Below are 10,996 nucleotides of genomic sequence, written 5' to 3'. Positions count from 1 at the left end.
TGATGTGAAATGGTCCAGACTCTGTCCCTTGGCTTCGTATTAGTAAGCATCATCAATCTTTGAGAAATGTCATGCGAAAGCCTTTTATCTAAGCTTTCCATTTATTTGATGTGTCACACTTTTTAATCTGTGTACAGCAGCATCATAACTCTGCATCACCTTCATGGTGCTGTTTTCTATGGTGTAACACTCACCCCCATACTCACCCAGGGCCAGTTGTATCAAAGGATTTTACCCATTCTGTGTCTATGGGAAAATGTGTTCGTACATAAGTGCATATCACAATGAAAGGGTATATACTAACAGGTGCATCCCTCCGAATCCACACTGAAGTTGTCGCTTTGAGAAACAGGTCATTCTTAACCAAATATTTGCTGACTTCTTTTTCCCCTTGTTTGGTCTTCTTGATTGGGGCAGCACAGGAATATTGTACTATTACACGTGAATTGTGTTACACATGTCAATCTTGGCAGCCTCACCTGAGAAAGGCATTGCCTATCAGAGGTGGATAAAAGACTGTAGGTGGGTCAGGCCCTAACATAACAAGCTCACGTATGTGTTTTACGTGGCCCACAAGAAAATCTGGGTCCCACGGAAGTGCTTTTCGGTCCAGTACAATTACCTTACTTTAGGTCTATATTTGTTTATTGTTTTCACTTGTCACTTTTTGACTGTCTTTCATCCAGACTCCCTATTCTTAAATTGTTTTTATTCAAATGTTTTTAATATTTGGAGGCTCCAAATTTTACATTTCTACACTGTCACCACTGTGCAATTATGTTTACGACCTGGGTACCACTGGAAATTGATTTTTTGTTTTGCTTGAAAGTTCTGGGATGATGTGTCAAATGGGGACCGAGAAAAAAAGGGGGAGTTACAAAACGCAAATTTACACATACAATTTCTGCAGGGATTTTTGCACAGCACTAAGTCAAAACAGCTGAAGGGAATTACACCAATTTTGGAACAAAATTACACCTTAACCCAGAAAGCTTGTTTGTTTGATTTGGTATAAATCTTACTGTAGTTTTTGAGAACTTAAGATTCAAAATGTATATACTTGGACGGTTACGTACGCGGGAGTCACACAGGATTTCCACTGGCACAGAACCTCAAATAAAATAGTGATTTAATTATTGAGCAAAGGGGATTTTTTGCCCTGTCTGCCGCCTCACTCCCGCAAGTCCTGGGGGATCTCGTGCTCGGATGGTCTGGCCGTACCCTGAAGAGAAATGTTGCAGCTGCCATCACAGGACGCAGGGAATAGGTCTGCCTGTCCTGAAAATTAAAAACAAAAATCAAGTATAATGAGGCAGAGTAGGGTATCCTAACTCAATGAACCTTGATGTTGGGGGTGGTCCCAGATGAACCTCCAAGGTCAAATGTAAAAGAAGAGAAATTTTGGGATAGCCACGGCTCCGCAGGACTCTCACAGAAGCCAGTGGTGCATCCCCTTTACTCCTGTGGAAATGTTGAAAAGATTTTTTTTTTAAAGTGAGATGAGTGTCCCTTGGGGCAGATGCTGCTGTCTGGCCAACCCCATGTTCTGCATGTTGGGGGGGTTAGGTGCCCGTTGAGATTGGACACCGGGCCTGGCTGGAGGCCAGGCACTGTGGCCAACCCCATGCTGTGCACGGTTGGATGTCGGCTGAGAGCAGAGGTTAGATGCAGTGCCTGCAACTTCTTGGACCAGTAGAACATGTTCTACTTGACACTGTATTCGAATGTTTGTCAAGAGAAGCCGTACTCTGATATTTAGAGAAGTTACCCACATTTTGTATAATTGAGGTTTTGCCAAAAATGACTCACATTCTTACTATACTTTTCCATCAAGCAGGAATGTGGAATGTTTAGCTGCAATGGAGTTTCTGACACATTATTTGCGGTGCATACCATGAACTACAGAAGGTGTGCTCTGGAATCGCCAGCTTCTCCTACTCTGAATAGAAGCTTTAAAAGTGTCGCCACCATCACTTGTAAAGCTCAAAGCTGTCAGATGTTGCCCATTTGGTACTCCCAGTAGACTACCTGGCAAAGATGAAGGAAAAGACCTGTGGGTAATCATCTGTATTTTCGTTCATTTTCTAAATGCTCTTTTATTCTGAAGAACAGGGGACCACATTTGTTTTAAATTCCACAGTTATGGCATCAGAACCGAGAATACACTGCCACCTCCTTAGGCTGTCTGTGGCTTTGGTACTATCTGGAATATGGCACTTTGAGCCTATTCTCCTTTCATGAGATTATGGGAGGACAATACCAGGAAGACCATAGCACTTACTTAGAAAAAGAGGTAGAAAGATAATATCTTCAGCAAGTAATAAAAATGGCAAAAGGATTTTATAACACGTTAAGTTTCATTGCCAAATCTAGGTGAAAGATAATGCCCACATTCATTACTTGGTAAGGGGGTTGGATTAGAGGGAAGAAACCCACAGTAATTCTGGCCCGAGGAGGATAGAGTCTAAAGAGCTTTAGCTCAAATGATCTACGCCTCTGTAGCATCCTGCTACAAAGAATCACAGACACAGGGTCTTACATCTAAGAGCTTTATTTAATACATCTTGCTCATGCCCTGTCCCTACTCTAACTAACCACTTCCTGTGTCCACTCCTCCTCTTCCTCTAGCCCCCTAGCTCCGCCCACACCCAGCTACTAGACTGCACTCCAACATTACATCTCCCCCCTTGTTGACGAAATGAACTTAGCTTCTAACATATTTAGAGTTTCTGGGTCAGCCATACAAGTCCGCGGGCTGTTCGCTTGAGATATATGGACGTATCTCAGTTTGCGTTGTGTGGCCTTCTGCCTCCTCGACGAGAGCATCTTTTATTACGAGAGTACATCTTTGCACTTGCGCGACTTCTCGTGTGATGTGCATATGTTAAGATTCATGATGATTGTTTCTCAACTTCTGAGTGATCCACTCACCTTCAGTGTCTGAGGTGCCTATGGAGAACTCAGTTTGATATCGGCAGTCTATCCTCCTTTGTGACTCTTGCTCACATGACGCTCGGCCTCTTTTCCAAGGTGATGTTATTCTAGTTCCCTTCCGAGTGTCTGCATGTGCCTTGTCAGGTCAAGAACAACACTGTCTTCCTGTTTCGAGTCTGCGATGCCAGCCAGTGGGATATGAACTGTGGAGGTCATCTTGGTATGGCTTGGAGATTGATTTGCTGTCTCGGGTTGTCTCTCCCACTCCTGCTCGCACCTAGAACAGGCAAACCCTGTAACCGGCTGGGTATTTGTGTGTTTCGTTCTCATCCGATGATGACTTGGCTCTCCTGACATGTCCGGCTTCCTTTGCAGATCGACTGGTTGGTCCGTTTTTATTTGGGTGCTAATGGCCACGATGTCGGTTTCCATTTTATAGGACCAGGACCTTCGAGGCAACCTTGCTGCCCCTATCCGGGGTGACGGTGTAGTATTTGTGTTGCGATGCACTTGTGATCTATATAACAGGTTGTCTGGTGGAGTGATCGAGTGTGCATTGACGTTGGTGTGAGACGTGTTGCTCTTGACGGGAAGAGTGTCCCTTGGTTCTCTGATGTGTTCGGGTGCTTGGCGCCATGGCCGTTGTCGGGACCACGACTCCGTCGACTCAAACGATCGGACCGAAATGCTATCTGAATCAGAGGGGTTCTCTGTCACTTCCCTCTGAGAATGTTCCTTTGAGAATGTTGCGCGTGGCCGTTGTCGGGACCACGACTCTGCCAACTCAAAGGATCGGACCGACGTGCTTTCTGAATCAGAGGGGTTCTCCATCAGTTCCCTCTGTGAGTGTTCCTTTGAGAATGTCTTACCAGGTGGTCTTCGGAACCGGGTAGTCCGTGACGAGCTGCTTTTCACCTCGGAATTGTCTTTTAAATGCTTCTCCGTGTGTCTTTGTTGGAGCATCTTCAATGTTGTCTCATTTGGGAGGTTGTTTGATGATTCCGTGCTTGTTCCTTGTGCTTGATCCCAAGCTTTTGCCTCTTCGTCCTTCTCGCCTGAGGATAACCATCTCCGCTCTGTTTCTTCGTTGTTGCGGGGCCCATGGATGCATGGATATTTTCTTGCTTGTTGTTGTTGTGAGGGACTAGTCCGTCTTGTGTGATCTGGTTCTCCTTCCCGATTGTTTGGTGCTCTAATATCTCTGATCTGTTGGTGGTGTGTTCTCCTGCCAGCTGTTTCCTCTGACTCATCTTCACTCCTTAGCGATTGATGGTCTGGGGTCGATTTCCGGTGTTGACCATTGCGGCCCCTTCTTCTATGGTTTGTCTTTCTCCCCCACTTGTTGTGCAGAATGCCATCTTGTCCAGGAGTGCAATCTGTCCCACTGGACGCTCCCTCCTCGTCAGAGTAGCGTGTGTCATACTTTGAATGACTCCTTGAGGGACTCCTGGGGGATGAATGACTCCTGGGAGTTGTTATTTGGATGGTTGACTCTGAGTAATCTTTGGTTGATTCTGAGTGGTCGGACGCTGAGTAATCTGACTCTGAGTACTCCTTGTTACTTTCCTTGTCACGGTGTCTCCCCCGTTGTCTTTTCGCTGGTCTGCCTTCTCTCTCTCTCCCTTTGTGTTTGTTGGATTTCTGGGTTCTCTCTTCCCAGGTATCTCGAAGCTTTGCACTCAGATGCACATCCATCAATTTGTCTCTTGCTTGGACTTGCATTCCAATTTCGGCTTTCTTGATAATTTCCTTTAGCGACCAATGCCCTCTCAGTATTTTGTGCTTTGTTTCGGGGTTTTCACAGCCTTCAATTATTCGGAGCCGAACAGCATCCTCATTTGTAAACGTGTTGAAATGGCAGCCTTGTACCAGACTTTGCAACCGAGTGATGAAATGTGGCAATGGTTCGCCTGGTTCCTGCCGTGCTGTGTTGAAGACCATGCGATTATGATCCACATCTGCCTGTGCATTGAGATGGGCACAGAGCTCCTCTTGGAGTCTATCATAGATGTCCGCTTCTTCTTTGGAAAATGTTCTAATTGTGCATCGGCCCCCAGGACCCACCAGATGGAGGAGTAGCACCAGACATTTTCTTTCTCTTTGCTCACCGTTGGCTTTCAAGAAATTGTCCAATGCTTCCAGCCACCAGTGCCGTTTGAGGCCCTTGATCCACTCGTCAATCTGCGCTGCTGGGGGCGATACTTCAAGGTGTGGAGTGAAACATTGAGCTACGTCTCCTCCCGCCATGAGAGAAGGAGGTTCTGATCTGTCGTAGACGCGGGGCATTATGCTGTATACTTTTCTTCGGGTTTCAGTTGCTTCTGCTTGTGTTTTAGCTTGAGCTTGATTGTCAGTTCTTCCTTCAGTTCACTCGTGTTTGGTCAACATTGCACCCTTGAATTTATCCATGGTTAGTGACAATGTTGGGTTTCACTTGCTTGTTGTGTGTGTTCATTGGCTACTCCACACTTGCATTGGCTCATGCTCGTTGCTGATTCCGTTGTAATTATTTATTAGTAGTCTTTATTTATGTTTGCTTGTTGCTTCTTTTATTTTATGGACACGCGTTACTTCATTACATTCGCCACTGCGCATTCGCTTGCGTTTATCACTGTTCGCGTTTCCACCCGTGCTGACCTTTGTTGTGTCAATGCTTGTTTGTTAAGTCACTCTTGTGGTTGCTCTTGCTTGTTATTTGATTCACTCTCATGTTAGAATGTGCTTTTTCTGTTTGGTTGCCAAGACTTGTTCATTGTTGTCCACGCACCGTTATCCACGTTTATTTATTTGCCTTACCAACGCTTACTTCTTTGCATTTACCAGTGCTTGTTTATTTGCACATACCAAGGCTCGTTGACTTGCACGTACCAACGATTGTTTATTTGCATGCACCAATGCTTGCTTACTTGTCTTTGCCAGTGTTTGTTTGGTCATTGCCAATGCTTGTTTATTTGCATATACCAATGTTTGTTTATTTGCTCCTATCGATGCTCGTTGGTTCTTCGCCAATGTTTGTTTGGCCTTCGCCAAGGGCTGCGCAAATGAAGAGAAGCATACCCAAGCTGGGAGCAGCATATCCGCCGACAGAATCAGCCGTTTTCAGCAAAATTCACTGCCAGGAAACGGGACCTTCATGAGTGAAGCGCCGCCGAAATCACGGAGCTTAAGGGGGAGCGGCCATCTTGTCCGCCGCGTCACACGCCGTCCATAATTATGTATCTTTGTTAAAAAATACAAAGAAATTGATATTTTACTTAATACTACTCGCTTGCTGCGAAATCTGTAAAAATTGGGTAAAGGCTAACCCCCCTAGCAAAATAGAATGGCTGGCTTCAATCAAGTACACTAATATGTTGGATAGAGCACATAAATGTAAGCGAAATGCGTTTTGGCTTCCTTTTGAGGAATGGGTACAGTCACTAATCAATGAGTCTAATGATTAGGCCTCTATACCTTACTGCTAAATACTCTGGTGGTTGCCGACGGTTGACTGGGCGGAATAGGCACCAATGTTTGAGTGCAGATGGCAAGGTGTAGAGTGCACCAGGGCTCTAAAAGATCACTAGAGGCGCCTTTTGGGAAGTGTTCTAGGAAGTAACTCCTGTACATCTGGGCAATGAGGACTTAAGAAAAAAAAAAGAGTGTTGGGCTCTTAAATCCCCCTCTGGTAAGTTCAACAATCCTGTTTGATTCCTCTTCACAGTTCCTTATTCCTTCGGTTGCAATTGAGTAATTTATTTCTGCTGGGCCTAGGATCTTCCCTTGGTGTGCTCCACACCAGCCACCACACCATCTTGCCCATGCCCCATCCAAATTAAAAAGTCTGTAAGGCGGTTTTAAGAACCTCACTGGATACACGGATGTTGTAAAAGGCATAGCTTGGGTAAAAAATAGATACCCTGTCATGCCCATTGCTCACAACCTCCATAGACCAAATGATTCTGCTCCAGGAGTGGAATGCCGAAAGAAACAAGGTAAAAATTCCCCACTGTTGGTGGAGCCATGGAGGGAGTATCGATACCATTACTGTTGATGGCATTTTCTGCAGTTGCTTTTGAAACAAAATGGTAAAGATTTGGCCTGCAATTCCGACTGACAAAGAAAATCTTGTGGAAGAAAACACAGACCGCCCAAGGGCCCAAGGAAATTGAGCAGTTGGTCTTAACAAGGACACCTGTTGATATATTGTCTGGCCACAATCTGGCAAATCCCTCAGTGCTGTGCCCTGACAAGATCTCTGCAGTACATCCTTGGATCATACAATCAACGTGTGGGGGGGTTGAGACAGGAGGACCAAGATCAACAGTGACAGGTAACAAAGTTTTTAACTGTATATCCTATTCACCCATATGCTGGTGCGTATTATCAAGTACCACAAACAGACATACCTAGCTTTGGGATCCATGCACTAATGATGGTTCATTGGTGCTGCCAGCAACTTCTTGGACCAGTAGAACATGTTCTACTTGACACTGTATTCGAATGTTTGTCAAGAGAAGCCGTACTCTGATATTTGGAGAAGTTACCCACATTTTGTATAATTGAGGTTTTGCCAAAAATGACTCACATTCTTACTATACTTTTCCATCAAGCAGGAATGTGGAATGTTTAGCTGCAATGGAGTTTCTGACACATTATTTGCGGTGCATACCATGAACTACAGAAGGTGTGCTCTGGAATCGCCAGCTTCTCCTACTCTGAATAGAAGCTTTAAAAGTGTCGCCACCATCACTTGTAAAGCTCAAAGCTGTCAGATGTTGCCCATTTGGTACTCCCAGTAGACTACCTGGCAAAGATGAAGGAAAAGACCTGTGGGTAATCATCTGTATTTTCGTTCATTTTCTAAATGCTCTTTTATTCTGAAGAACAGGGGACCACATTTGTTTTAAATTCCACAGTTATGGCATCAGAACCGAGAATACACTGCCACCTCCTTAGGCTGTCTGTGGCTTTGGTACTATCTGGAATATGGCACTTTGAGCCTATTCTCCTTTCATGAGATTATGGGAGGACAATACCAGGAAGACCATAGCACTTACTTAGAAAAAGAGGTAGAAAGATAATATCTTCAGCAAGTAATAAAAATGGCAAAAGGATTTTATAACACGTTAAGTTTCATTGCCAAATCTAGGTGAAAGATAATGCCCACATTCATTACTTGGTAAGGGGGTTGGATTAGAGGGAAGAAACCCACAGTAATTCTGGCCCGAGGAGGATAGAGTCTAAAGAGCTTTAGCTCAAATGATCTACGCCTCTGTAGCATCCTGCTACAAAGAATCACAGACACAGGGTCTTACATCTAAGAGCTTTATTTAATACATCTTGCTCATGCCCTGTCCCTACTCTAACTAACCACTTCCTGTGTCCACTCCTCCTCTTCCTCTAGCCCCCTAGCTCCGCCCACACCCAGCTACTAGACTGCACTCCAACATTACATCTCCCCCCTTGTTGACGAAATGAACTTAGCTTCTAACATATTTAGAGTTTCTGGGTCAGCCATACAAGTCCGCGGGCTGTTCGCTTGAGATATATGGACGTATCTCAGTTTGCGTTGTGTGGCCTTCTGCCTCCTCGACGAGAGCATCTTTTATTACGAGAGTACATCTTTGCACTTGCGCGACTTCTCGTGTGATGTGCATATGTTAAGATTCATGATGATTGTTTCTCAACTTCTGAGTGATCCACTCACCTTCAGTCTCTGAGGTGCCTATGGAGAACTCAGTTTGATATCGGCAGTCTATCCTCCTTTGTGACTCTTGCTCACATGACGCTCGGCCTCTTTTCCAAGGTGATGTTATTCTAGTTCCCTTCCGAGTGTCTGCATGTGCCTTGTCAGGTCAAGAACAACACTGTCTTCCTGTTTCGAGTCTGCGATGCCAGCCAGTGGGATATGAACTGTGGAGGTCATCTTGGTATGGCTTGGAGATTGATTTGCTGTCTCGGGTTGTCTCTCCCACTCCTGCTCGCACCTAGAACAGGCAAACCCTGTAACCGGCTGGGTATTTGTGTGTTTCGTTCTCATCCGATGATGACTTGGCTCTCCTGACATGTCCGGCTTCCTTTGCAGATCGACTGGTTGGTCCGTTTTTATTTGGGTGCTAATGGCCACGATGTCGGTTTCGATTTTATAGGACCAGGACCTTCGAGGCAACCTTGCTGCCCCTATCCGGGGTGACGGTGTAGTATTTGTGTTGCGATGCACCTGTGATCTATATAACAGGTTGTCTGGTGGAGTGATCGAGTGTGCATTGACGTTGGTGTGAGACGTGTCGCTCTTGACGGGAAGAGTGTCCCTTGGTTCTCTGATGTGTTCGGGTGCTTGCCGCCATGGCCGTTGTCGGGACCACGACTCCGTCGACTCAAACGATCGGACCGAAATGCTATCTGAATCAGAGGGGTTCTCTGTCACTTCCCTCTGAGAATGTTCCTTTGAGAATGTTGCGCGTGGCCGTTGTCGGGACCACGACTCTGCCAACTCAAAGGATCGGACCGACGTGCTTTCTGAATCAGAGGGGTTCTCCATCAGTTCCCTCTGTGAGCGTCCTTTTGAGAATGTCTTACCAGGTGGTCTTCGGAACCGGGTAGTCCGTGACGAGCTGCTTTTCACCTCGGAATTGTCTTTTAAATGCTTCTCCGTGTGTCTTTGTTGGAGCATCTTCAATGTTGTCTCATTTGGGAGGTTGTTTGATGATTCCGTGCTTGTTCCTTGTGCTTGATCCCAAGCTTTTGCCTCTTCGTCCTTCTCGCCTGAGGATAACCATCTCCGCTCTGTTTCTTCGTTGTTGCGGGGCCCATGGATGCATGGATATTTTCTTGCTTGTTGTTGTTGTGAGGGACTAGTCCGTCTTGTGCGATCTGGTTCTCCTTCCCGATTGTTTGGTGCTCTAATATCTCTGATCTGTTGGTGGTGTGTTCTCCTGCCAGCTGTTTCCTCTGACTCATCTTCACTCCTTGGCGATTGATGGTCTGGGGTCGATTTCCGGTGTTGACCATTGCGGCCCCTTCTTCTATGGTTTGTCTTTCTCCCCCACTTGTTGTGCAGAATGCCATCTTGTCCAGGAGTGCAATCTGTCCCACTGGACGCTCCCTCCTCGTCAGAGTAGCGTGTGTCATACTTTGAATGACTCCTTGAGGGACTCCTGGGGGATGAATGACTCCTGGGAGTTGTTATTTGGATGGTTGACTCTGAGTAATCTTTGGTTGATTCTGAGTGGTCGGACGCTGAGTAATCTGACTCTGAGTACTCCTTGTCACTTTCCTTGTCACGGTGTCTCCCCCGTTGTCTTTTCGCTGGTCTGCCTTCTCTCTCTCTCCCTTTGTGTTTGTTGGATTTCTGGGTTCTCTCTTCCCAGGTATCTCGAAGCTTTGCACTCAGATGCACATCCATCAATTTGTCTCTTGCTTGGACTTGCATTCCAATTTCGGCTTTCTTGATAATTTCCTTTAGCGACCAATGCCCTCTCAGTATTTTGTGCTTTGTTTCGGGGTTTTCACAGCCTTCAATTATTCGGAGCCGAACAGCATCCTCATTTGTAAACGTGTTGAAATGGCAGCCTTGTACCAGACTTTGCAACCGAGTGATGAAATGTGGCAATGGTTCGCCTGGTTCCTGCCGTGCTGTGTTGAAGACCATGCGATTATGATCCACATCTGCCTGTGCATTGAGATGGGCACAGAGCTCCTCTTGGAGTCTATCATAGATGTCCGCTTCTTCTTTGGAAAATGTTCTAATTGTGCATCGGCCCCCAGGACCCACCAGATGGAGGAGTAGCACCAGACATTTTCTTTCTCTTTGCTCACCGTTGGCTTTCAAGAAATTGTCCAATGCTTCCAGCCACCAGTGCCGTTTGAGGCCCTTGATCCACTCGTCAATCTGCGCTGCTGGGGGCGATACTTCAAGGTGTGGAGTGAAACATTGAGCTACGTCTCCTCCCGCCATGAGAGAAGGAGGTTCTGATCTGTCGTAGACGCGGGGCATTGTGCTGTACACTTTTCTTCGGGTTTCAGTTGCTTCTGCTTGTGTTTTAGCTTGAGCTTGATTGTCAGTTCTTCCTTCAGTTCA

At 45.9% G+C, this 10,996-nt stretch overlaps 1 protein-coding gene and 1 pseudogene across 2 annotated transcripts in view; both read left to right on the top strand.

Annotated features, from left to right (window-relative positions):
• The window catches only part of AOAH (acyloxyacyl hydrolase), a 973,359-nt gene that overhangs the window by 231,413 nt on the left and 730,950 nt on the right, over positions 1–10,996 (top strand). The window lies entirely within an intron of this gene.
• LOC147722315 (ribosome biogenesis protein WDR12-like) lies at positions 458–7,404 on the top strand (annotated as a pseudogene).

Source organism: Lissotriton vulgaris, chromosome 4_1 (genome assembly GCF_964263255.1).
Source record: "Lissotriton vulgaris chromosome 4_1, aLisVul1.2, whole genome shotgun sequence".
NCBI lineage: Eukaryota > Metazoa > Chordata > Amphibia > Caudata > Salamandridae > Lissotriton > Lissotriton vulgaris.
Note: the sequence above shows the minus strand (reverse complement) of the source record. Positions and strands in the feature narration are given on the sequence as shown.